Below are 23,347 nucleotides of genomic sequence, written 5' to 3'. Positions count from 1 at the left end.
CTTGTCATACAGGATGTATTCAAAAGATAACATGACTTTTTAAAAACTGGCAATTTATCTGTAGGATTATTAATAAATCAAGTTAAAGAAAGATAAGGTTAATTGAATTTTTAAACAAGTAGCTGTATTATCCTTCAAGCACCTTGGAGCTCATACAATATTCACACCTTTTTTTTCCTAAGGAGTGCTTTGATATGTTTGAATTCCTTTTTTAATGAGTACTTTCTTTTTAAGTTGGTTAATTGGATTAACCCTTCATATTCAAAGAGTCCATTTTATGCCATTTTCCCTTCTGTGGCATTGCCTGGGCTGTAGGACTGCAGGTGGTTACTGCTCCTTTGGAGGCATTTTCAGCCATGAAGCTGCTTCGTCTGCTTTTTCTGGTGATGATGATGCTTAGGGCCATTTGACAGGTAATCATTAGAACTTGGATCCTTGCAGACTATGGGGTCTTTTTTCCCATCATTGCGGGGGGATTTATGTGGGCAACTCCTATTAATGTTAATGGGACTTGCATGTGTAAATCCTCCTTGCATCAATGGGAAAATTGACCCCTGAAACAAAATACCTGCCTGTTAGACCTGCTGATTCAGAAACAGCCAGGCACTGCCAGCTCCTGTGTGGAAATGTGCTAGGGCATGTGTTTCACTGGAATGCTGTGGAGGAACTTTCAGCATTTTCTCTTTTACATTGTTTTTTATATTTTCCATAGACTGAATCTTGTCAGAGTTCCCCCAGTGATTCTCTTTGTGTAGCTGGGAAATGCAATTTCCCATTCCATACAGGTTGCACAGCTCCTTGGATTGGATCTCATTTTATTTTAGCCCCCTCTCTCCCCCCTCTAAATCTTTTTGCTTCAGCAATGTGTTGCAACAGCTTAATTTTAAGAATAATTTGCTAGTGATGTATTGATTAATGACAAGTCAGAAGTATTAATGTACTGTTTTCACACAATAAGAGACTGGGTCACTTAAAATCCATAATCTCTTCTAGAGAAAGGATAAAATTAATTTCTTCAGCACTCATATATGTGCTTCAATACCTTGGCAGTACAAATGAGAATGTATTTTATCTGTGGATAAGTTTATTCATTCTGTATTGTGTATGGTGTCATTCACACAGTTATTTATATAGATATTTTATATAATCTCTGCAGTGCATTTTTGGGTTTTACTTATCTGGTGATTTTATATCAGTAGCAAGTCACCCCTTGGATGTAAAAAGTCTGGTGTGGAACTACAACTACCCTAAACTGCTCCAGAGATCTCTCCTGGCTTTCCTGCCTCAGAGAGTGCTCTCTTCAGCCATTAATTATCAATAAGCTCTGCAGATCCTGGTGGGTTGTCTTGTGTTCATGTTCCTTTTTAATTTTTTTTCTGAGGGTTTTGTGCCTGCCATTAATGCAGTTGCTGATTTTCCAGCAAGGGGAGCAATTTGCTGAGATCACATCATGAAACAGTTGATCTGTGTGTGTCTCTACAATTCCTAACAATTTTTCTCCAATGGGGTTATATATGAGTATTGTATGACAAAATTATTAATTCATGAAAGCTTATCACTTAAACCTTTGCAGAAACCAACTGCTATAGAACATCCAAAAGTTAGAATTACTGGTGTTACCAGAATTGTCAAAAATATGTGGGAGAGTCGTGGTGGCAGAGCAGTTGCCTGCATTCCTTGGGTAAGCAATAATGCCAAGTCCCTGTGGTAAGATGGAGAAGTGACACTGGAAGTTCCAGACACTGATACAAAACATTCATTTATTGCAACCCAGTTTAATAGTGAGCTTGCTGCAATGATCAGATAGAAATCTTAGCTTAGGTGTATGATTTCAAGAACTTTATTGGGATCAGAAGTTGCCTCAGAAGGATTCTTTGAGCTGCAGAGGTGAGTGGTAGAAAATGGTCAGCCATGTGGAATTCATGTTGTCAGCCTCATCTCCAGCAACAAAACAACTCGTGGTGGAAATAGAGCTTATTAGCAATTCCACCATTATGTTTATTTACAGGCTGCCAGTTCCTGTTTGTAGGAGTGAATGGTTCTTCAAAATCTGGCTGGGGAGCCCAGCAGGAATGTTGTAAATCTCACTGACATCTGAGATTTAGAAAGTTGACAGCAAAGTATCAGGAAGATGCAGTTGTCGACTGCATGGGAGTTCTGATCAGAGGGGACTTTAACAGAAAATACTCTTGCTGTCACAATTCCAACAGACAATATATTTTACACTACTTGCATATGTTGGCAAAGAGATGGAAAGTACCAGCCTGAGTGTATGTCAGACCCAGATGGATTTGACTAAACAATTCAGGGAGTCTCAGAACACTCACATTTTTAGGTGGAGATTCTTAGGATCTCATACTTCCTTCTGAAGTGCCACCCCATAATTCATTGTATATTTGGGGCTCTGGAGAAGGCCTTAGTGCTGTTCCTACATTCTGTAGGGTTAAGACTTGAGGAAGTGGGGCAGGCCATGCCCATAGGCCCTCCTGAATCAGCACAGGCTTCTCTGCTGGTGTGACAGCAGCTGGTGTCAAACAAATGCACCTCTGGCTTTGAGAGGTGCTTCTGTGCAGCTCCAGCTTCTGGAAGCTTCTCTCATGAGCTGTGTCTCTTTTTGGGGTGAGCATGAAGCTGCTCTGGAAATGCTCTGTGGGGAGAGGTTGTTGGCTGGAGCTGAGGTCAGTAATGATAAAACATCTGGGTAATGCTGCACCAGACTGCAGCTCACCTGCGCCTCAAAACCGGGTCACAAAGCACCAAACCAGTGTGGGTAATTGTACCTGAGCTGGTCATTGTACCTGAGCTGGTCATTGTACCTGAGCTGGATGTCTAGAGTGAGGAACAAGCTTTTAATCACTGGAAAGTTGAGTCTGAGAAAGAATACAAGAGTCTTCTCTGTAAAACCAACATTTTTATAATCCCAGATCCAAACCCTCCTGGGCTGTTTTAGACACCGTGTGCATAAGAAACTTAGTAACATCTAATGTGGAATTCTGCATCTATTCTGCCTCAAACCCAGCATATTTCTGGAGCTCACCCAAGGGAAAGCCATTTAATCATGATGAGAGACCAGCTGTCAGCCCAATGCAACCAAACAGCTCCCTGCTCTGGGAACTTCTCCCTAGCGTGAAAGTCACTGCAAGTCATGGTGGATTCCTTTGTTGTGAATAATTTACCCAGTGAATTCAGCCTTTTTTTTCTTGTGCAAAAATCTGTGTAAGCCCCAGCTAAGTACCTTCAGTGAATCGTTTTTAGATTGCAGATTATCCAGGGAGAATTCACTATGGGATTCTTACAGCAACTTACTAGCTTAAGTCATGGGGTATTTCCCTGCTCCATATTTGGATGCTGAAATAATACATAATCATGAATACACCATTTAAAAAAATCACATCAGACATTTTTAAGAAAGAAAAAATGGCTTTATGAAAAATATAAAAAAATCTAATTTTAAGGAAGCCACTGTAAAATGAAAAAAAAAAAAAAATAAAAGCCACCCTCTTATTTTGGTGATGTTTGTACATGATGTGTTTTCTTTCCATGGAAGTTTTAAGCCAGGAAACATTTGATTCCTTGCCAGACTCTCAGTCTGAGTCCAAAGTGAAAATATGAGCATGGTAAAAGCCAGCAGCCCTCTCAATTGCATGGTGAGGATATTCCTGTCTGCTGAGGGAGCACTTGGCATGCACAGGTCTGAAAACACGTGCACAAGTGTCATGAGAGGGGACAGAGCAGGACTCACGTGAGGAATAACACCACCAGTGGGTTATGGATCCACTTGGGACTCTAAAAGAATGGGATTTTTTTTTTTTGGCTCTGGCACTGCTTTCCTCACTGAACGTGGTTGAGTCATTTCCCTTTAATGCTGTAGTAAAAAGGTGTAAAATAGTGACAGGTATTTCCTGAAGCCTTTTAGGAGGTTAGTGAAATATAAAAGTAAATGTATTTGGGAAAGAAAATGAACAGTGGAATGATAACTGTGAAAATGGATAGCAGGATTATTTGAGTAGAGGAGCAAATGATCTGAGGAAAAAAATCCAGTGAAACTCCTGTAAGGTGCCTGGGATAGCAGATGTTTTGTTATTCAAGTCCCTCCTTCCATCCCTGACATTTCCCATGTTTCTCAAGTGAGCTTTCACCAATCAGCACAAACTCTTTATTTACTGCTTAATAAAAATAACCAAATTATCCTTATTTTATGAAATCTTTTTCTGATTATGCATATTTTGCTGGCAGATTGTAATGCATATTGCTTCATTGTTTAATTAGGACTTAATGCTAATGTCATTAACATTCCATTTGATAATTCAGTAGGTTGCCTATTTATAGACATAATGAAAGTAATAACTTTTTGTAGAGAAGTGCTTCTGACTGTGCTATTAAAAATAAACTTACTCTAACCTGACATAGCTTTCAGTTTCATTGTCCATGGTCCAGTGAGTCTGAAAAATGCTGCTGCATGCAGTAAACATAGGGTTTTTTAATTATTATATTTATTTTTGTTTGAGTCTAAGTCATCCTTTTCTTTGAGGGAAAAAAAATAGATTAAACCAAGAAAGAGTCTCAGAAAACTGAAGTTTGAAATACTGTCCTTGAAGACAACTGGGATTTGGAACACTGAATTTAAGTAACTGGAATCTTGTTCAAATTTTATTCACTGTTTCTAAATCAAGTAATTGGACAGCACTTCACCTCTCAGTTTCGTACCACAGATATGGATGTGTGCTTTATTTGGGATTAAAAAGTGCAAAATAACTGCTGGATTTTGTACTCCACATAATCCCTTTAGCAGGGATAATGAACTCAATGGATGTTTTTTTATGGCATTTCCATAAGCATTTATAAAATATTATTGCATAACATATTTTCAAGGGAGATGTTCAGATAAAAGCAGTGAGTTGGATACCTGTCACAAGACTCAGTGAGCACAGCCCTATTTTGGATATTTCACTGTTGTCCTTAAGTCCTTAACCTCTAAATACAGTTCATATTCAGTGACCAGATCATGCACATTCTTATTTTAATTCACCTTTTTACAGCTGGAATTCTGTGTATTTGTAGAGCTCATTTTGTAAAATTTGTAACATGTCCCAATTTAATTAAAAGGGTCCTTTTACTGTGTGCTTTGTACACTTTAATCTTTGAGTCAAGGAGGTTTAATGGTGCCAGGCCGAGAATAATACTGGAGTGGTAAGTGGGAAGTAAAGAGAAAGTAAAGAGAAATGGAAGTGCTGCTGGTGCCTATTGTACATGCAGGTGAACCCAGTGGGAAGAAATGCTGATGTCTGACTCCATTCAGAAGGCTGAATGAGTTCTTTATTATAACTATGCTATAATACATTAATATACTATTTAAAGGAGATCCTAAAACGACAAACCTACCTTTCTAACTACCAAATCTAAGTCACAACTCGTGCCCCTCTCTGAGAGTCCAGACAGGTGGATTGGATTGGATTGGATTGATTGGATTGGATTGGATTGGATTGGATTGGATTGGATTGGATTGGCCATCAGGCTCAAACAATCCTCACCAGAATCCAACCAAGCAATCACCAGGTAAACAATTCTCCAAACACATTCCACATGGCAAAAACAAGGAGCAGAAATAGAAATTGTTTTCTCTTTCTTTCTCTCTGTGCTCCTCTATAAAAAACATCCTGAGCGAGAGAAGAATGTGCCTGCCACAGGTGCCCCCTCCTTCATGTGCACACGGGGAGTGCTTGGTGGGGGGAGTCAAATTGGAGAGGTGCTGAAATTGTCCCTGCTGGGAGCTCTGCAGTTCTGATGATTCTCTCTGGGCACTGCTGGGGGAAGGGGCTGTGGGCACAGCCCAGCACTGCCCAGCTCATCCCTCCCTGGGACAGCTGAATGCAGCTCTGGCTGGGAGCTTCACAGCCCTGTGCACTCCAGAGGAGCACGAGGTGAGTGTGGAGCTCCTGCTGGGCATTTCTGTCCTCTCCTCCTCGGGGATTTTGCAGGGAAGAACAGCACTAAAAGGGTGAGGAGGTTGCTCTGTGTCCTTGCTGCTGGGCTCTCCAGGAAGGCTCCTTCCCTGCTGGAGCCTGAGCTGCTGGCTCTGCTGGGGGCTCTGGTGGCTTCACACTGCACAGCTTCAACCTCTTCCTCCTGACACCAACAGGCACAGCACTTAAAAAGCCACTTGGAAAGGTTTTTAAAGGATTATTGGAATTTTTGGATTACCACAGATTAATTCATTCTCTTTCACAGAATTGAATTACAGCATCTTATCTGTTGCTGCTGTATTAATAAAATGTCTGAAGCCAGCCTTAAAGCACAGTTCCTTTGTGGAGAGACTAAGCAGGAAGGATTTTTCCAAGCTGAATGTTTTTCTGAGTAATGTTGCATACAGACTGGAGATTGCTTCGTCTATTGAATTGCATAATGAAAAATCAATCAGTTTAATGGTTGACAAACTTTGACATTCAAATAAAAATGTTGCTGGTATTTTCATAAAGACCTGTAGGCATGACTAGATTCAGCAACTTTAATTTATGCAATAGTGAATGTCTGCCAAAACATTGTACAAACGACTGTATAATGAGGCAATAATAACCATGAGGAACGGAAGGAAAGCAAACAGAGGCCAAATCTCTCAGTTTTTACAGATTATATAATTTCACAAAGCCTTTCAATGTAAAATATGTTCCTATGGCTTCCTTTTCAACACCATGTTCTGTTTTGAAAGCAATTGCTCCAAATCATCAAAACAGATTTATCTGAGGCTGTTGTGTAGCATCAGATGACAGTGTTTAGTTTTTCTGCAGCGTGGTGGTTCTGACTGTCCAGGAATTTTTATTTTCCTTGATTCAGAGGGGAGAGAAATCCCAGTAAGGGAAGAGGACACCTTCATTCCTCACGGATTTCTGCTGGCAGTGTGTGTTTGAGCACAGCACAGGGAGTGCTGAGCCGTGCTGCCTTTAGGCTCTGCCTTCCCTCAGCACCAGGCTGGCCTAAGAAATCCCAGCAGCCTTGCCCAGGCCTTGTCTGGACACAGGATTTCCAGGCTCTCTCAGCCCAAGAGACTCATTCTGTGTCCATCCATTCTTCACCTGGCTCTTCCCTTGCCCTGTGCCCACATCCTCCTTGGAAACTTCCTCTCGTGTGTGAAGAGATCTCAAACTGTGGCATTCAGGAGAAGCAAAGATTGAATTACGAACTGGTGTCTCAGAAATGCTGCTGTTGTCTGGAATTTCATACAACTGGAGTAGAATTCTGTTTACCAAAATCGATTCTTTTCCACCCACACCCTTGGGTTCCCAAGCATGGCTGGCAGGGGAAGGTGCTGAGCTTTGGCTGGGGCAGCTTCTCAGGCTCTTTTGTTGTCTCATGTCTGTGTCTCTTTCTGTTTCAGTAATGTCCAATAAATATTATATTCCATAATGTGCCAGGACTCGCACATTATCCCTCCTTAATCTTTTTTTTTCTCAAAGGAAATAATCTTTTTCATGTCAGGAGGGTATTCCCTTCTCTTTCCATGGGATTCATGATAATTATGCATCTTTGCCACCTTTAACACTCTTCTGATTTTTGGCTCGATATGATGACTGATATTTAGTATCTCTGTTTTATCACCTGCAAAAAAAAATTGAAGAAGTTAATTGATTTCCCTGTGGAACAAACAGTGGAACACAGATTAAAGTATTGTTCCCATTTTATCCTTCCACCTCAAATTACAGATAAGTTACTCTATACCTTTGATTTTTATCAATCAAAATTTATGTAATTTATGTGGTGAACTGCTAGCATTTCTCTGTCAAGAAGTCTGCAGTATATTTTAGTCAAGAACTTTCCATTCCCAGGGATGTTAATGCCTAGATGGAATCTAGAATGGCAATCCCAAGTGTAAAAAGGTTTGGATTGGTTTGTGTTTTGTTTAAATATAACTGCCTGTATATATTTGTGTGGGATTTCTTTCCCTGTTCAATGTGTGAATGAACTCCTAAACTGTGATTTAGAGAAAAGGCCGGTGTCAAATTCCTGCTTCTGCCTTTGAAAATTACCCACAAAACTCTTCTGTCACATGAAGGGATAGACATCAAATAAATCCTGGCTTTTTTAGTGGACTCAGAGCTGCTCAGTTGCAGATGTTCTTCTGCAGAAAGTTGGTGGGGAAAGCCTTTTCTATCTCATGGTGGATCTCCTAAATGTCTTTTCTATCTCATGGTGGATCTCCTAAATGTCTTTTCTATCTCATGGTGGATCTCCTAAATGTCTTTTCTATCTCATGGTGGATGTCCCAAATGTCTTTTCTATCTCATGGTGGGTCTCCTAAACTCTCAAGGAACCAACAGCCACAGAACACAAAAAATGTCCATCAAAAGCAAACGTGGTGATTTGCATGGTCCCATAGTTTACATCAAATATTGAGCTCTGAATAAGGAGCTGAGGTAACTCAGAAATAACCCTGATACTGCTGATCTACAAAATGAGTCTGTCCCATGGATGTTCTGTAAAATAGGAGTGAACTGAGGCTGCAGCTGGCTTTGAATTTATAAAATGCCCAGCGCACCAACACACAAGCAGTGGGTATTTCAGATATTTCAGATATCTGGTTTCAGATATTTCAGAGTTACTGGTTACTTTTCCTTAGTGCTGGAGTTGTAGGTGGACTCAGTAAGCTTTCTGTAATGTCAGACACTGATTAGTTATGTGAAAAATGAGCTGCAGTGGGTTTTTTGCATATCACCATCTTTTTTTTTGTTCATTGCTCAAATGTCAGCTTAATTTTCATATAAAAACACATTCTAATTGCATTTTCAGTCTAATGGGCTCCTAGGTGAAGCTTGCCTGTAAAGAATTGCTTGGATTTTACTCCCCTTTTACTTTGGCTAAAATTAATATTTTATTTATTGAAAATTCAGAGACCTGTGGGGGAAGGAATCTAGCTTTAAAATCCTGCCAGAAGATATACAGAACTTATATTTTTTTCCTAAACACAGAATCACTTTTGGCAAGCCAGCCTAGGCTGCTCTGGAGGTAACGTTGAAGCTGGTGCTTCATAACTAAAGAACCAAGTAATTAAAAATGAAGCCACAAAACTTTCTCACTTCTCCTGACTAAAGCATCCTTCCTCAGCAATAGAACTCAAACAGTTTGCTAACCTCCAGCACTTGTGTCAGCAGCAAAATTGAAAGTATTCTTTGTCACCTGCACTGCTGTCAGCAGAAAGAAAAAAAAAAAAAAAAAAAAAGAAAGTAGAGGAACATAATTTCAGCACTAACATAAGTATCAGAATGATTTACCTGTCTGTTCTGCTTCACTTTCATCTCAGCTTTCAGGGCTTCATTCATCAATCTTTTATTTACACACGCATATCTCATTTTTACACAATTCCTCTCTCCCTGACCAGATGGCTGCGCTGGCTGCTCGGTGTTCATCAAAGGCAGGGAGAAAACACACGGATGCCTCGTGGCAGCCAGGGAGGATTGGGGTAACTCTGCTTTTCAGCAGCAATTCTCCAGGTATTCACATAGTGAAAAAGGAAACTTCGACGTTTCAGGAAAATACCACAAAATTCTCAGCCTTTAAAATGCATTGCTGACTTTAATCTAGCTGAAAATGTTCTCTCTCAGTCAAGGCACCAGGTTTGCTCCATCACATGCAGCCTTTTCAGGAGCAGGACCTCAGCAGGATTAATAGAAAACAGAAAGCTGCTCAAAGAAGAAAAGCACATCTTAAATAAAATTAATCATTTTAATAAAAAAAAATTGTTCATATTCATTCAACTATGATAAACAAGTGCTGTAGTAGGTCCATTTATAACTCACTTCTAGTGCCCATTTTATCTTCATACAATTCTGGTTTTAGCACGAGCTCAGTGACTTTGTTTCCAATGAGCTTTCCTTGAAAGGTGTGCAACTCCTTAGGAACAAGCTTGTTGTAGTCATAAAATGCTTTCAAATCTTCCTCTAACTTTTTACCAAATTGTCCTTGCTTAATTTCACACAACCTGTCCTGTCTGCAGGATTTCTAACAATATTTTGTTGCATTCTTAGCTTCTTAAGTGCTATTCCCATAAAAGCTCAGGATTCCCCTTTGGTGGGATCCATTCAGTTTTGGAGCTTGCTCAAAATTTAATAGACACAGAGAAATAAATATTAGGAACCATGTTGCCATTTTTTGCAGGTCTCATCACTGAGATGATTCTAAATCCTGAATCCTAAATTAGGATTAGGATTTTCCAAGTGTGCATTTGCTCTTTTTCTACCAGACTCAATTTCTAGTTTTTATTTGATATAGGGTTTGTGATAATTACTTACAGGCTAATTAACTTCAGGAATCCCAGGAAGAATAGAATCCCCAAAGAATAGAAAAGGAAAGGTTTGTAGGGAATGCCATTCCTTTTGCCAGTCAGCATTGTATTATGGATGACAGAAATCATCAGATGAATTTTATCTCATTCTTGAAAATTCATAAAGCCATTTGCACAGATGTATATTTTAGATGTAGACAACAAATGAGCAGAGGATTAGGAACAGAGTAAAATGTAAAATAGATCTGAGCCCTCCTACAGGAGCCAACAATGGGAAATACCCTTGGAAAGGCAGCTTTTCTGCCTTCAATATTCTTATCAATAATGAAACATAAATATTGCAATACCACTCCGAACATTTGCCACTGACAAGATGATTATGGCTTAATCAGCATTGACAAGGACAGGGCCATTATGCTCAGTAATGCAGCTGGAAATGGGAGCAGAGCCATTATAATGAGCTATGTGTTAATGCTGTGCAGCCCAGGGACAAGAGCTCCCAGCCACAGCCTGGACACCGTGTCCAGGCAGGGAGGGACTTTGAAAAATCACTAAATGACTCAACAGAACCTCCCAGCAAATGCTGTGCAATGTGGGATACATTTAATAATAATATAAAAATTGGGTTGTGCCCTGCTGAGGCCAGGGAGGTTTAATTTTTGACTCCACAGTGTTTTCTCATTAATTCTGGTGTTTAAATTGTAAACAGTGCTGAAGAACTTAAAGGAAGTAGAGAAGAGCTTCAAGTGTAAGTCAGGCTAATGAAACACCTGTGCATCTAAAAAAGAACTTAATAGGATAAACTGTTTGCCTGCAAATAACTTCATTGGATCAAGGTTTATTTGCTAAAACCCCTTTAATGCAAGCACAGCAAGGACCAGAACCTCCAGCAATGTCAGCATTGAAAACTGTGAAGAAAGCAAGCAGGGAAAGTGATGGCTTTTCTTTCTCAAAAAGTCTCAAAATTTGAATTTTGCCCTATGGTAGAGTAGGCGAGTCCAGACAAGGCAGTAACTGCTGCAGTTAAAGACTGAAATCCTATCACTACAATATAGAAATCAGAGTAGCTCATTTAAAGGGAATTTTTGCTCTTAAAGACAAAAATGTGTGGTCATTTTTGGATACTAATGCTGTGATTAGAGATCTGCTTTAACTGGTTAAATTACTGCCAAGGAATAAGAGGAACAGAGCCCCCAAGCAGAGGGGTCCTGGGAGAAGTTGGAGGGGTTGAAGGGAAACTGCCCAAACTGTTTGCTGAGGTGATTTAATCTCTTTTCCAACAACCTATAAACTGTTTTTACTTAGGCTGGGGAAGAGCTGATGGACATAAAAGAGTGCAAGAAACTGAGCAGCACGGAAAGAGATTTGATGTTAAATGAGAACCAGGAGTCACTGAAGTGAAGCTAAACTGAAGCACAGCCCTCTCCTCTCCTCTCCTCTCCTCTCCTCTCCTCTCCTCTCCTCTCCTCTCCTCTCCTCTCCTCTCCTCTCCTCTCCTCTCCTCTCCTCTCCTCTCCTCTCCTCTCCTCTCCTCTCCTCTCCTCTCCTCTCCTCTCCTCTCCTCTCCTCTCCTCTCCTCTCCTCTCCTCTCCTCTCCTCTCCTCTCCTCTCCTCTCCTCTCCTCTCCTCTCCTCTCCTCTCCTCTCCTCTCCTCTCCTCTCCTCTCCTCTCCTCTCCTCTCCTCTCCTCTCCTCTCCTCTCCTCTCCTCTCCTCTCCTCTCCTCTCCTCTCCTCGTCCTTCCCTGAGACCACCAAAAGGACCAAGCTCTGCTGAAACTGGAATGTAAGAGAAAAATGCATTTAGATCATTTTTTGGATTAAGATTTTAGCAGATTTTTATCTACTGCTGATGACGACTTTTGGCTCTGAGGAGTACTTTGTCATTTTATACCATTTAATACGTGTTTCCAGAGGGGAAAAAATTCAAATGATGAAATGTTGTCAGACCTGAAGCTGGATACATAAAAAATTATGGCTCAGGGCTGAAACTTAGAGAGAAATACAAAGTTCTCTGGATATGAAACAATGGGGGAGTAGAGGCTGCAATTGGCCAGTCCTGCCAGTGTCAGTTATACCATTTTCCTTTCAAATTGTCCATACTCTTGATCTTTTTGACTGAAAAAATAATGCTGGGGGTTAGTTTGGCTTTTCTGTACAAGCACTTTTAAAGTTAAAAATTTAAAAAAAAACCCAAAACAAAAACAAAACCAAAAAACCAACAAAATAACAACAAAAACAACTGCTGCTCTATTTGTAGATAATAACGAGATCTGACTGTGACATCTTCACTGCATCTGTTTTCTCACATTCTTTCCATGGGATGACTGTTTAAAAATTATTAAAACAAAAAAAAAAAAAAAAAAAACCCACAAGTGTTTTGTAACCTGTGTTGGAGAAATGAATTTTTCTTTCCTACTGCTGCCAGAAGTGGATAGTAGTTGTAATACACGGGTTTTGGAGTAAAGCTGTAAGAATTGGGAACACTTTAACAGGCTCTTTCTCCCAGCAGAGATGTAACAGCCCATTTTAGATTCTTCCTCCTCCCCTGTACGTAGAGAACACTGCCATCTGCAGAAAAAAGGGGAGCTGTGTTACACCTGATGGCAGCAAACTGCTGAAAATTCCAAATTCCCCAGGTGACAAGGGACACATTTCCCAGGGCCAGTGTAATAGGCTTGGGGACAGCAGGGCATCACTTACAGCGAGCAGCAGAGCTGTGATTTCCTTGATGGAGTGTCCTCAGCAGGGCAGCTGGGGGCCAGGGATGCTGCATGCTAACAATAGCTATCTTTCTGAGGCTCTCAAGTGCCCTGGAAATGAACACGAGCCCTTGCAGCATAGAAATGAGGAACTTCAATTTCTGCTGAATCATTTTTCTATGTCCTGGAAGAGAATAGCTGTGATAGATGCACTGCACTGAAAGAACAGGAGCTCCTGGAGTTCCATGCATATCAACAAGTTCCAAAACTGCTATCCCTCCATCTTTATTATGATATAAAAGCTATCAACCCCCAAATCTCTTCTCTCCCACCTCCTTCCAGCATTGTGGGGTTTAATCCATGGCCTGGTTCTTTGCTTTGATGGGGTTTCTGTAAAGCTGCTGTTGGCACAGCTGGTGCACACTTGGAAGCCTCATGAACAGGGCTGATGCCCCACTTTGGGGGCAAACAAAACCTCAGCAGGAGGCTGTGACCTGCCCAAAATCCCAAATGAGATTTAGGAGTCTCCTTGGGGATCAGATTTATCACTGCACAACCCATGAAATGGAGCGTTCCAAAGGCAAAAGCTGTTGGAGTAAAACTGTATGTGGGAGGGGAAACTGAGGCAATGTCCTGGGAGCTGGCTGTACCTCAGGTCTGAGCATCAAGGCAGAAATTTCATCCTGCTCTGAAAGCCTCAGCTCATGGTCACTGCTGTGCCTGGGGAGCACCCAAAAAGAGGAACACTGAAGAGACCCAAAACACAAAATACAGATGCTTCAGTTTAAGACAGGCCTTGCAATTGACAAATTCACTTCTGTCGCTGTTGGACACGAAATGAGCACACAGAAGCTTGGTAAGTTCAAAAGAGAAAAAGAACCAGTTTTATTCAAACATTTGGTATTTATAGAATTCCAAAGGTGATTGTGGATTGGAGGATGGAATTACCACCCCTCCAACCACACTGGTTAAAGATCAATCAATCATTTCTCTCTACCCACAGAGAAATATGTAAACTATTCTCTTTATACATGAAATTGTGTGAGAAATCTGACTCTCAAATATGTAAACATTATCAGAAGGCCAAAGAAGTTTTATGAGAACTTTAAAACTTTCAGAAGAACTATAAAAGAAAACTTAACACTTTTAAAAATCAGAGCAGCACACTTCTGTCTCAGCTCAGGAATAATGTTCTTTCCCAGCATTGGAATAATGTCCAGCATTTGCTCCAGGACTGAATTTGAACGTGTCTACTCAGACATTTGGAGGTCTTACATACATTCAAAGGCAGAAATTCTGCTTCTGTAAATTCAAATAATTCCAAAGCATTTTGGAAAGGTTTAAGGAGACAGTGAGATAAAGGGAGGGTGGGGAAGGTTCTGCAAGGACAGACTGAGGAGAGAGCTCTGCTTGCCAAAGGAGCCCATCAGGCCAGGCTGGCAGCAGCTCTGGGCATCCCAGGGGCTTTTCTAACCAAACCAATGAACTTGAAGAGATGTAGAATTTTTGAGTTTGGGAAAAGATCTAAAACCTTCTTAGAAGTGAATTGGTACAATTGCAGGTAGGAGCAATTTTTAGAGATGTGCAGTTCCATGGCCACACTGACAGGATCCTTGTTTCTTGTGCTTTCTTTTGGCAATGCATTTCACAGATTCTTTATGCCTTAGTTTTAAGAAGAGTGGGTTTTTCTAGATTTAAATGTATTTCAATTTTCTGCCTCTGTTATGAGAGCAAACAGATTAATCAATTTACTTCCTTAAAGGTTCACTGTTTTATCTATCATTCTTTTCTTGCAAGAAAAATGTCCTATTTTTTACTCCTTTTTTTTTTTTTCCCTTAGCTTTGATAATTCTTTTGCTGTTTTGCAGAGCCCTTTGGTCTGTTCTGTATTTTTTTTTTTTCCAAAGAGTGTGACCAGAATCGCAGACAATTGTGGGAGGAAGCTGTTTCACTCATTTCTAAGAGAGACTCACAATAACATACCTTCTGTGAGCAAAATAAACTCATCTGGCTGAGGAAAATCCTTAGAATTCCTGAGAGTGCTTTGGAAGTGCTTGGTTTAGTGGCTCTTGGTGGGTTGATAACACAGAGTCTGCATTAACTTCACCCTCACCCTTCTGCTTTTTCTGAGCTGCTGGGTATCTGTTTAGATGAGGATTTTCCAGGGCTATAAAGGACTTTATGGAACCTTTGCCCCATCACGTTTCAAACCCCACCAGACTCCTTTGAACAGCCCATTCTTGTTGAAAAGCATTTTTCTGTATCTCTGGATGCTTAGAGAGCTCTTTAAATACAGAAGAATTAATGTAAACAACTGTTTCTTTTAAGGATTCATTCAGGATTTGGGCCCCTACTTATAAGAGTGGATATGTATTTTAACTCCATGGCTTTCAAATGGAAGAATTTCTTTTCATTTTAATATTGAACACTGTGACCATTGAAGTTAATTGTACAGGGATGGTTCTCATGTCTGGAGGAATTACTGAGAACCTCTGTGAGAAGACAGAAGATTTTCCACACTTATTAATTCTGTCGATTACTGTCAAGGAGGTTCATGAAAACAACTCCACAGAAAGCCCAAACTGAGCCACTGGTGATGGTCCAGAGCCTTCTGTGGGCTGAGGCCAAGGGGTCCCACCCTTCCCCTCCCCACAATTACAGCCTGTAATACATTTTGTAAGGCTAATTCAGGTAAGAGTCAGGAAAATAACCCTGCCTGTTCCTGCTGTGGTTTATACTGCTGGAGATTTTTGATCTCCTCCCTTATCAAGGTGCTGCACCTCTAGACAAGAACTCCCAGCTTTTCCTCTTCTTGCTCACTAAACATTCAGATTCCTTGGCAATGCCCATGGCCATCGCTTTGCCTCATCTGCATAGGAAATAAGTAAGAAATTTCCAGAAATATCATGTCCAGGAGACCTGGTAGGAGAAAACAAAAAGGATTTCAGCTGAAATCCCAAGCCCAGTTAGGTATGCAAGGCTGCAGCTCATTTCTGCAGGCAGTTGCCATGACTATGGATGTGCATTGGGTAATTGCAGCACCAATGACTGCTGGCATTTGCACACACATTTATCCAATTAGGATGTGCAATCAGAGTAATTTCATGCACAAATTAGCTGCACAATTGTGCATGCCTCCTGCACATGTAATTGTATGCCTAATAGGTCTGAAAGTCTTGTTCACAACGTGTGTCTTGATTTTTATTGTAATATGACATAAAAACCAGTTTCATTTGTAGAAATGCAAATTTTGTATAATGCTAGCATTTAGAAATAGCTTCAAGTTCTCTTTATAGATTTCACAAAATAAACATTTCTCTGTGTGTTACCTGTGGGCAATGTGAGCTCACAATCTACAAATTAATGACAGTTAAAAATTTAACTTTCTTTTTGGTTTTTGATAATTTTGCCTTAATAAATCCTAAAATACTCTATCCTTTGTGTAGAAATAGGGCCACAAAACTGCACAATTTTTGTTTCTTCTATGCTTCTTATAAAGAAAAATAATACTATAGTAGGAATCCATGCATGGGCATATTGTTAAAATATTACCATGGTTTTATATTAAAAGAAAATGTATTAAGCAATATATTTAGTTCATATAAACACGAAAACCCTATAGAAAAAAAATCTGGAATCTGGAAGGCATAATTTCTTTTGATGAAATAATTCAACATCTGGTGATGTGCTTGAAGCAACGTTTTGTTAAAAGTGAGTTTATTTGGTTTATAACCACATTTACAGAAATCATCGGGGTTTATTCTTGTTTACAACAAGGAAACCAAAAGCTTAAGAAGGGAGCCCTATTTATCTGCTTTTCCCTGATTTCTTCTGATCTTCTTCTTCCTCCCAGAGGTGAGTTCTGACCAGGCTGTGTAAGGGAAGCAGCTGCCCCATGGGCAGGGACACCTTCCCCATCCCGGGCTGCTCCATCCCCGGGACACTCCAGGGATGGGGACATGCCAAACCCTCCTGCACTGGCTCTCTACCCACAAACGAACCCCAAAGCACTGGAAATCCCCCTGTCAGAGCCTCCTTGCTTCCTTAAGGCTGGTGAACAGCTCTCTCTCTCTGCTGCACTTGCAAAGCAAAGAACCAAAGCCACAGGCAGGGGTTGGGGCTGAGCTTTTGGCTTCTCCCGGGTCACATCTGGATTAAAAACATTCTCACTCTGCCGAGCATTCCTGCAGCAATCTGATAAAGTTTACTTGCTGACCTGCTGGTGTCATTCACTTCTTTAGATGACATAAAGCAGGAATCCTCCCGGTCATCCAGAGGCGGAGTTTTGCTTGTTTGGAGCAGAAAATCCCGGCCAGAGCCGCCTCTATCCCTGCTGAGGGTGTTTCTCTAAAGGAGTCATTTCCCTCCCCGGAAGAACAAATCCCATTTCTTTTTGCTGGGTTTTTAAAGTACTCTGGGGAGTGCCTGTGCCAGCAAAACCCAGGCTGCTCACACCGTGCAGCTGAGAGCATTAATACCTGCATTTGGCCAAATTCTGCTTTTCTGTAGCCGCTGGCCAGCAGCAGAACTGAACAAAGCGGGCAACCCGGAGCTGGGGCTGTCGTTTGTTACCCGGGATTTATTTCTGCTCTGCTCCAGCAGGATTTTTTCAGGAAAGCACCAGCAGAGAGAGCTCTTCTCTCACTTTCCCACCAGCGGCCACTCTGACGTCACCCCTGGAAATCAGGTTTTGCACAGGATTTGATGATTTTCTGCCTCCAGCAGCTCCTGCGGAGCTTTGCGCGTTTTGTGTCTGAAAACCAGAGTATTGTAAATGTCCAGGATACCCAGCATTTGCTCCGGGACTGAATTTGAACGTGTCTACTCACTCATTTGGAGGTCTTATATACATTCAAAGGCAGAAATTCTGCTTCTGTAAATTCAAATAATTCCACCAAGACTGACTTTAAGACATATATTTTAATGAAAGTAATTTTAGCATTTCTTATGGATTTTGCTTATGTCGAAAAATGTGATCCTTGTGATTATTTTTAAATTTACTTTGGAAGGTCAGGTTAATTTTTAAAGCATAATTCCAAATTCTGGCATCCTTGAAGCTTCTTAGGGCTGGTTTCTGTGTGCTCCTACAAATCAGGATGTACTGATGAGCTGCAGTTTCTTGTCCTCTTTATTACTGTCCTGTTCTGCTTCCTTTTTCTTTTGGTGTCCCAGCAATCCAGCACATCCTTTCCCTCCACCTTGCTCACTCTCTCTTCTCTCCAGTCTCCCTGCGTTCTTCTGCACGTGGTTTTCCCTTTTGGACACTCCTTGTTTCAGGGCTCTGTCCCTGCCCTCTGTGCCATTTCCCACCCACCAGGACCCTCGTTTTCTATCTTCTCTCATCTCCACTTCCACATCCAGCTCTGTGTTCCTCTCTGCAATGTATTCCTAAAGCAGCTTTGCTTTCCTTGAACCCTGAGGGAAGCAGCATCACGCTGGTGATCTCAGTCCCCAAAAAACCACGGGGACAGAGGCAAGGCCCCCTGAGCCAAAGGCTCACAGAAAACCTGTGGCAGTTTGTGAGAAGCCAAATATTCCCACCCAGGCTGGTGCTGGAGGTGGCTGTGGCTGGTGCTGGGACGAGGTTTCCCTGACAGCCAGAGGATGGAAACAGCTCTGCCACACCAAACACATGGATCCCTTCCCAGTAGGGCTCTCATCCAACCTCCCAGTAACCCCATTGGTAAAATGGGGGACAATTCCTGCTGCCTTTGCGTGGTTTTGCTCAATAATTGGGTCTTTGAAGCTTTGGGCTTTTGGCTCCCCTCCTGGAGCACCTGGCCCTGCTGAAGGTGTTTGATGGGGCTGTTTTCTCTGGCCCTGCAGTCCCTGTCACAGCACTCAGACTGCCCCAGCTGGGCAGCCATATGTCACCATGGCTTCTGTGGAATCCAGGCCTTTGATCAGGCATTTTTCTTTCAATTAACTGGAAATTGTCAGATTTTCAGCAGAGCTATCAATTGTCAGATTTTCAGTGAGAAATGTGCACTGGTGGATGAAAGGTGAAGGCTTTAGGAGCCATGAGGTGAGTGGTACCAGGTGATGTAAAACAGGCACAAAATTTGTGACCCAGCAGTAAAAATTGGTCAGTGGCATGGAATTAGGTACCCACAATGAGTGCCATAATGGGATTTTATGGATTATCAAATGTTTACCTTTGCTCCCTCAGAAGACAGAAACTCTTTGTTAACCTTGCTTATTCTTCATGCTCTGATTGGTTTATATACAAATTCCAGCGTGACATTTGTTTTCATGTGTGTGTTCTTTCCTGTATGGAATCATAGAATCCCAGACTGGTTTGGGTTGGAAAGGACCTTAAAGCTCATCCAGTGCCACCCCTGCCATGGACAGGGACACCTTCCACTGTCCCAGGCTGCTCCAATCCCCATCCAACCTGGCCTTGGACACAAAGATATTTAGGACATATCCTTCTATTAAAAAGTATTAAAAGTATTGGCATAAGGATGCAGTTTATCTCTGTAGATTTATAACAATGTATAATCAGCATTTTTCCCAGTCTTCAGTCACATTTTTAATTTATTCATGCTGTGTTCTTCTCAGGATGGGGGTATTGATTACTGCAGATACCTGAAGCAATGTTCCATCACTTTTCTCAAGGAAAAAAGTTTCAATTAAAGTATCTGCAGCATGGACAGAATAAATTATGTAACTTCTACTTAATTAGTAGTACATAGTTATAGGCATATTAATAGAAAAATGTCTACTGCATCCTGGGACTTCTGCATTAACTTTAGTAAAAATCCACAGTCAGTCATGCCAAGAGTGAATGTTTACTGCTTTAGAATGAAGATTGCACTATTTTGTCTTAAAAACCAGCAGAAAAAGGCCCATGATGCTGGTTGCTGACAGGTGAACAAGGGATATTAAATACCAGAAGTATATTTTCATGGAATTTTCATGTGCAGTTATTTAATTTGGGATTGTAGTTATCGTGTCTGTTTGTATCAAGCCATGTAATTGCATTATACAGATACAGGTCCAGACACAATTTTATTTGCATCCAGAAAGAAAATGTCATTAGGGAAAATAATTTCAAATCACCTACTTTTGCATGTCTTGCTGGCACATAAGTGGCATTTGGCTGCTACGGAAAATCTGCTAATGAGCAGAGCAGCATCAAAGTTGGCATTAAAAATCCACCCCCTAGAATGGGTAGCAAGGCTTAAATGATGGAAGCTGAACTGCTGGGGGTTGTCTGGTGTGTAGTCAGTGAATTTATTTTTCATTTCTGTGATAGTTCTGTGGAATCTAAAAATTGGTTGGTTTCTTAAAGGAAAAGCTATCAAGAACTGAGATTTAACTGTGCCTTTCCCCAGTCCCTGATAAATGGGATTATGTGTGACTTTCAGTGCACTTCATTTTAGATTTAGTGAGGACCGTGATGTGAAATCGTGAAGGAGTGAGCTCATGAACAAATGCTCACTGCCCAGAGGGGGCTCCTTGATCTCACAGCTTCTTAAGGAGAAAACCATCTTGGATTTGTGTGTACTTCTTAAGGAGAAAACCATCTTGGATTTGTGTGTACTTCTTAAGGAGAAAACCATCTTGGATTTGTGTGTAGCACCCTGGTGTGATGCTGAAGGACACCAGAACCATAAAATCTCCATGAAATAAGCAGCTTCAGCCATTCAGCTTGTGGCAAGCTGCTCCTTACCCATTCCTGTGCCTGTGCTGTGAATTGCTCCAGGTGGAATTATCCTCAAGTACAAATTCATTACCTGACCAAGAGTGACCACTGCATCAAAAAACCCTGCATGGTTCAAAACAGCAAAGAAAAAAGTGATTACACAAATCCCCAACATAGCTGTGTGAGAACTCTGGAACCCCAGGCCCTGGCACAGGTTTGTTGCACACGTCTGTCGGATCCGAGTGTGGGGTTTGTGATGTCAGTAGAACATGTCATTTAAGTGTTGATTTTTAGGGAGTAAACATTAGAAAGTGAACAGGCTTGCTACTTGCGAAGTATGCTTGAATGACAGCTGTTCTGTTTTCCTAAATTTCAGCAAGCAAAGTAGCTTGAAGTGTTCAGGAGCTAAATCTGTCAGCTTTCTGATACAAAGGAAATTTTGTGGGGTGGGAGCACTGACAGAAGTGGGAGTGGAAGCACGGTGACAGAACAAAAACCAGAAATAAATACAGCTTTACTTTGCACTTTAATTTACATTCTTGCCATATTTTAGAGCCCAAAGCAGACACACTTTAGGCCACTGCTAGTGAAAACTATTTCTGAAAGGCTGTGGGTGTTTGTAATCTCCCTGCCCCTGGACCTCCAGGGACAGAGTCAGGGCAGGACTGGGAACGTGAGGCTGAGCTGTGCATCCTCAGGGGGGCCCAGCCACATCCTCCCCTGCACTTGCCGTGGGTTTATTACACCTGGCAATAAATGGTAATAATGACATGACACCTCACCCCTCTCCAATGCATTCACAGGATCTGGTGCATGGTTAGAAATTAATAATGCTTTGGGAATGGTGTCTTTGTTTCTGCAACCGCTGCTACTGGAAGCTCTCTGTGTGCAGATTCTATTGAAATTCTCCTTTTCTTTTGATGTCTCTGTCAGCATCTGAAGTTGACTGATATTTATCACGGAGTGCTCAGTGCCTGCCCTGCTTTCCCCAGTGCTTACCCCGTGGCCCTCTTGCTTAATGCTGAACTGGCAGAGATGCTGGCAGGCATCAGACACACAGGCTAAGGACTTAGGCTGGCTGCTGAACCTAAAGTTTTGCCATTTTGGTTGAAGGTTCTTTTTGTTTCTTTGGTTTTTTTGGTTGTTTTTTTTTTGGGGGGGGGGTTGTTTTGTTAGGTTTTTTTTTTATTTGTTTTGGGTTTTTTTTTTGGTTTTGTTTTGTTGGTTTTTTGATTTGGTTTTTTTTTTGGTTTTTGGGGTTTTTTTTTGCTTGTTTTTTTGTTTGGTTTGGTTTGGGGTTTTAAAATTTTTTCTCTGCAAAAGGTAAGGGGATGTTACCTCCAAAAAAAACTTCTTAATGTGGAAGCAGCTACTGAGTTAGCAGGGCTAGGCTGGCAAACTGGGTTTAATACTTGGTGAGCATTCAATGATACATCCTGGAGGCCTTCAGTGAGTCAAAGAAGTAGTTTAATTCATAGTTTTCAGTGTATTTCTCCTGCTGGTAGGTTACTCACTTGAAAAGTGGCCATATTTTACTGTCAGTGCCATTGGAAAAGAAATAGTGCTCGTTTCAGTATAAATGGGAGAGAAGTGTTACCATAAGACAAATTTTTGACGAGTGTTCTTCTGTTGGTACAGATGGCATCTGTGTATTTTTATCACTATAAATCACTCACAGTTGGAGTCATACTTAGTCCAATATCTTGCTTTATGTTTATTGACATAATCACAGTTTTAGAGACGGTATTAATCACTCAGTTCTTTGGAAACATTTGGATTGGTAGATGAAAAAACATATTTATTTTGAGAAAGCAAATGGTACAATTAATTTTCGCATATTTGTACATTTACAAATAGCAAACAAACTATATTGCAAAGTGAATTAGTACATTGAAACATTGATTTGTAAGCCTTGTTTTCCTCCTACAACCCACTGCAAGTGTGTGATAAATCAGGACTTCTACACTACCAGGGGAGGCACTGGGGAGAGTTACCTACATTTAAAATCAAACTCTTATTTTTGCAATTCCCAGCGTGTTGGTAAGATTCCTCAAGAAGTCTTGAATTTGTTTTTATAATGTTATAATTTTTTTCCTGCTGACCACAGCAGCATGAGCTGGTAAAGGTGCTCCCAGCTGGGAGGGGAGGGTGGGAGGATTACACAGAGGGCTTGGATCAAACCAACTTTTTCCTTCCCTTCTTTTGGGGCTTGCTGATGCCTGTTTGGCTGGGAGCAGAACCAGAGCAGTTCCTCTTGCAGTGCACAGATCACTCCTGCCAGGGTGGGAGCATCTTGTCCAAAGGCCAGGAGCACAGGTGGGAGAGCAGAGCCGTGGGCAGCAGGGCTCCCTGGCTGGCTTTGTCTGGCGTCCCCACGAAAGGATGTGAATCCCTGCTGCTGGTGCTGGAAGTGTTCCCACCCCAGCAGCACTGAGCTCTGCTCCCCTGGCCTTGCAGAAGGGTCAAGAGGCAGCAGGCTCGCTCCAAGCTCTGCAGACAACAGCCTGAGGGAAAACAAGAATGATTTCTTCATTTTCTCAATGAAAACCATTGCATTTGTCCCCTGCTTTCCACAGGCTGTGTGAGGGAAGCTGGCCTCTGCACAGCAGATGTGAGGTGATGCCAACTGCTTGTACAGCCCATGACCTGATCAAGATAGATGACTTCGTATTCACAGGTTTTTTCACAATTAGTGCAGTTTTCCTCTTCTGAACCTCAGCAATTACC

This window comes from Vidua chalybeata, chromosome 14 (genome assembly GCF_026979565.1).
Source record: "Vidua chalybeata isolate OUT-0048 chromosome 14, bVidCha1 merged haplotype, whole genome shotgun sequence".
NCBI classification, from domain to species: Eukaryota; Metazoa; Chordata; class Aves; order Passeriformes; family Viduidae; genus Vidua; species Vidua chalybeata.
Note: the sequence above shows the minus strand (reverse complement) of the source record.